This window comes from Mus caroli, chromosome 5 (genome assembly GCF_900094665.2).
Source record: "Mus caroli chromosome 5, CAROLI_EIJ_v1.1, whole genome shotgun sequence".
Classification (NCBI taxonomy): Eukaryota; Metazoa; Chordata; class Mammalia; order Rodentia; family Muridae; genus Mus; species Mus caroli.
Window position 1 is genome coordinate 80715737 of NC_034574.1, and position 5280 is coordinate 80721016.

The 5280-nt window shown below is 39.8% G+C and overlaps 1 pseudogene; it reads right to left on the minus strand.

Moving 5' to 3' along the window:
• Positions 1–4262: 4262 nt before the first annotated feature.
• On the minus strand, positions 4263–4385 carry LOC115031221 (annotated as a pseudogene).
• Between the last annotated feature and the right edge of the window lie 895 nt (positions 4386–5280).

A 5280-nucleotide genomic window follows, 5' to 3' on the forward strand; every position in this document is an offset into this window, starting at 1 on the left:
GCCTACCTGCCAAGTGATTTGTTTCTTTATTCATTGGAAGGCTTACAAGACATGTCCTGAACATTATTCATTTCAGGCAGCTCCTCTGGGGGAAGCTGAATTAGCATCAAAATTCAAACAGCACCAGGACTATCCACAACAAGGTTAAACTTCTTCATCTTCAAAAATTTTTTCTATATATCTTTTAATATTTTTATTAGATATTTTCTTTATTTACATTTCAAATGTTATCCCCTTTCCTAGTTTCTCCTCCAAAAGTCCCCTATCCCCTTCCCCCTCCCTCTACTCCCTAACCCATCCATGCCCATTCCCATCCTGGCTTTCCCCTATACTGGGGCATAGAACCTTCACAGGACCTAGGGCCTTTCCTTCCATTGATGAGAGACTACACCATCCTTTGCAACATATACAGCAAGAGCCACAAGTTCCACCATGTGTTTTCTTTGATTGGTGGTTTAGTTCCAAGGAGCTCTGGGGGTACTGATTAGTTCATATTGGTGTTTCTCCTACAGGGCTTCAGACCCCTTCAGTTCCTTGGGTACTTTCTCTAGCTCCTTCATTTGGGGATCTTGTGCTCTGTCCAATGAATGATTATGAGCATCCACTTCTGTATTTGCCAGACACAGGCAGAGCCTCTCAGGAGACAGCTTTATCAGGCTCCTGTCAGCAAGCTCTTGTTGGCATCTGAAATAGTGTCTGGGTTTGGCGGTTATTTATGGGATGGATCCGAAAGTGGGGCACTCTCTGGATGGTTATTCATTCAGTCTCTGCTCTGAACTTTGTCTCTGTAACTCCTTCCATAGGTATTTTGCTCCCCTTTCTAAGAAGGATTCTGAGCTTCTGGGCTAATATCCACTTATCAATGAGTGCATATCATGTGTGTTCTTTTGTGATTGGGTTACCTCACTTAAGATGATATCCTCCAGATCGATCCATTTATCTAAGAATTTCATAAATTCATTGTTTTTAATAGCTGAGTAGTACTCCATTGTGTAAATGTACCACATTTTCTGTATCCATTCCTCTGTTGAGGGACATCTGGGCTCTTTCCAGCTCCTGGCTATTATAAATAAGGCTAATATAAACATAGTGGAACATGTATCCTTATTGCATGTAGGAGCATCTTCTGGGTATATACCCAGGGGTGGTATTGCTGGATCTTCTGGTAGGAGCTTTCTCTACACAAAGGATAAACAGGCTGAGAGATAAATTAGGAAAACAACACCCTTCACAATAGTCACAAATAATATACAATACCTTGGTGTGACTCTAAGGAAGCGAAAGATCTGTATGATAAGAACTTCAAGTCTCTGAAGAAAGAAATCAAAAAAGATCTCAGAAGATGGAAAGATCTCCCATGTTCATGCATTGGCAGGATTAATATAGTAAAAATGGCTATCTTGTGGAAACCAATATACAGATTCAATGCAATCCCCATAAAAATTCCAACTCAATTGTTCACAGAATTAAAAATGGCAATTTGAAAATTCATCCTGAAAAACAAAAATCCTAGGATAGCAAAAACTATTCTCAGCAATAAAAGAACCTCTGCTGGAATCACCATCCCCAACCTCAAGTTTTACTACAGAGTAATTTTGATAAAAACTGCATGGTACTGGTACAGCAGCAGACAGGAAGATCAATGGAACAGAATTGAAGACACAGAAATGAACCCACACACCTATGGTCACTTCATCTTTGACAAAGGAACTAAAACCATCCAGTGGAAAGAAGAAAGCATTTTCAACAAATGGTGGTGGCACAACTGGCTGTTATCATGTAGAAGAATTAGAATTGATCCATTCTTATCTCCTTGTACAAATCTCAAGTCTAAGTGGATCAAAGAACTCCACATAAAAACAGAGACTGAAACTTACAGAAGAGAAAGTAGGGAAGAAACTCAAAGATATAGGCACAGGGGAAAGTTCCCCGAACAGAACACTAATACCTAGTGCTGTAAGATCAAGAATAGACACATGGGACCTTATAAAATTGCTTAAGTCAAAGGACACTGTCAATAAGACCAAAAGGAAACCAACAGATTGGGAAAAGATCTTTACCAATCCTAAATCTGATAGGGGGCTAATATCCAATGTATATAAAGAACTCAAGAAGCTGGACTCAAAAAAACCAAACAACCATGTTAAAAAATGGGGTACAGTGGTAAACAAAGAATTCTCAACTGAGGAATACTGAATGGCTAAGAAGCACCTGCAAAAAATGTTTAAATCAAAACAAACCTGAGATTCCACCTCACACCACTCAGAATGGCTAAGATCAAAAACTCAAGTGACAGCAGATGCTGATGAGGATGTGGAAAAAGAGGAACACTCCTCCACTGATGGTGGGACTGCAAGCTGGTACAACCATCTGGAAATCAGTTTGGTGGTTCCTCAGAAAATTGGACACAATTCTACCAGAACTTCAGACTTTTAAACCTGATATCAATGATGGTTCTACTTCACTGAAATCCATTTAACAAATAAAGCAATACACTTGAAGTTCCCATTTCTGACTATGATACTTATTTTTATTTTTCATGCTATCTGTGTAAAATACAATAGAATCTTTTATTATGTCCTTTTCCCATGAAAAGCAATCAAGAATTTTAGTGTCAAGCCTATGTAGTGACTAAAATGCAATGATGTCTTATTTGATTCTTTTTCCAAAATACATAAAAGACTTTATAAGTCTTCAATAACAGCCTGACTATTTTGCTAATTCAACCATCTTAAGTAGTTTATATTTGAACAGGAAAATCATGCATTTTAGCTGAATAAATAACCTTCCTGTATTTTTGTCTAAAGGAATAGCAATTTCTTATTTTCATGAGAAGCAGAAGGTCTGGCACATAAACAGGGAGGAGCAAAACTGGCTTAAGTATTAATGAGGTGTGCTGTTTTTAAAAAAACTTTTCATTGGTTCTTTGTGAATTTACATCATGCACCACTATCAAACTCTTCTCCCCTTTATCCTCTATCTAACTTCTATCCTTGCAATGCCCTCTAATAGAGGGAAAAAAAATCTCATTGTTTAAGTTGTAGTGTGTTATGGTATATCTCAAAGAATACAGTTTGTCCATACTTCTTTGCTTACAAGTGCTCATTGCAATGAGTCCTTAACCTGGTAGGAGCCCTCTGGCTTCTGCTACATATCAATACTGGAACCTTAATGGGACTCCTCTCAGATATCCTGTTGTGCCCTGTGTCATAGGTATCCTGTAGTTTTGTATCTGTAGGATCAGCCTACTCAACCACTCTAGCAGTTCATCAATGGATTAGATGTTGGGCTGAGCCAGCTCAAAGCCTCGCATTTGGTCCTGAGAGTTATCTGGGTTGGTCAGCCTGCCTGATTTACTACACCCACACCATGAGCTCTCCCACCACTCCCCAGATGGCTCATCCAATGTAGCTGTAAGCAAAGATCACACCCTGCCTCCTTCCTCTAAGCCCTCAAGGCCACCTCATTCACACCCATGCCATCAGGGCCAGCTCTACTGTATTGCACAGAAGAGGTACAGAGGCTGAATGTTGCATCCAGTAAGGAACAGGGCCAGTTCTTCCACTCTTATGACCTGAGGGACAGGTCTCCCACCTGATACAGATGACAAGAGACTAGGGAGGAGGGCAGGGCATCTCTCCCTCATCCTCACAACCACACAGTGGACAAGAGGCTGGACTAGCTCTCACACAAGAATCCCCACTATGGTTACACGTGGCATCTTCAGCTACTTACATCAAGCTAATTCTCACTACACTTGAGTCTCCAGTTCTGTCTCTCTTCATTGTGCCCATGTTCTTCTGTTTCTCCTTCTTTTCCATTTCTCTACCACATACTTGCTCCTCTAAGTCGTTCCCAAGATCTCTTGAGTGTCATAACCATCCCATGCATTATGGAATTGGGCAGGGCTCACCTCAGTCATGACCCTCCAGTAAGCCTGTGCAGTGCCTGAAAGTCATCTAAAGATAGCTCCCTGTCCAGGTCCATGGGACCAGACTGTTGTTCATCTTCAACAAGATGGCCCCGTATCGGGTTGTCTGATTTGGGCTCACTCCTGACAAGATTCTGTGGTCTTTGAGTGAGGTTCTAGTCTCTGATTTGCTACAGACAGAGTTTGCCTAGTTTCCTGCTAGATCCCCACCCTGGAATCCCATCTGGCCAGCGCTGTGCCCAACTAGTGGTCATCCAAGGTAGCTCCTAGTCTGGCCCCCTGGTTCCAGTCTGGTAAACTTATGGTCATCTTATCCTTGCTTTCTTCAGGGAGTGTTAAGCTTCTAGCAGTGTTCAGGTCAGAACACTGAACTTAGACATAGCCTCTCTCCTCTCTGCCACCTATTGACACACAGGTGGCACAGTAGCCATGCATGCAATACTCTAAGTTCAGGCAATTAGGTAAACTTAATCCACCAGGTTAATACCACACTCATAGCAAACCACTCAATTTAGTGATTTTTCTCTTATAAAAGCTACTGTATAATTTATAAAGACCACGGTTTGATTCATACATAGGTGGAACTGTAGTTCTGAAGTTTAAAATGTTCTTAACTTTAATTGCCTAAGAGGATCTCCTTGTTCCTGATTAGTGACATTGGAACACAGGTGGTAAAGTCTGGGTTTACATTTCATTCCTGTCTCACAGTACATGAATACTCTATGACCTTACTGACTTTTGAAGCAGAAAATAAATGAAATATTATATTATCCAGACTAATCAACATAATATTGATGAATAAGACAAATATCCATAGCATTATAAGCTTAGAGATAACTGTTTTCCTGTTTTTTTTCAGGATTCCATCAAGTTGCTTTTGCATCACTCATGATTGATCAAATTTCCTCTGTGTTTCAGTATAATGGTTAAAAAATACTGTGAAAAAATGAAGAGAGACCTTCAAGAAGAACATTTACAGCACCTAGTGTTACGTACATTCTAATTCCCGTTGACTCTATATCTTCTGTTTCATACTTTTAAACTCACTAACAGTAGTGCTTCTCATACAAATCCATTTTATTTTACAAAAAAATCAAGTACAGTCTCTTCTATATTATCTTTTTTTCTGTCATTTAGACTGGGAAATTCAAGCTGACAAAATCGATCATTCAATCACTTCATTTTTCTCCATGGAACTAAGGGACATTTGTTTAAAAGTACTTGAAGTCAATGTACTGCATTGTACAATCATTTTCCATATAGTCCACCATGAGGTAGCCTTGTCAGGAAGACTGTTGGGTTATTTATTAAATCATTTGTGAGATACAGTATTGATTACCCGAGTACTG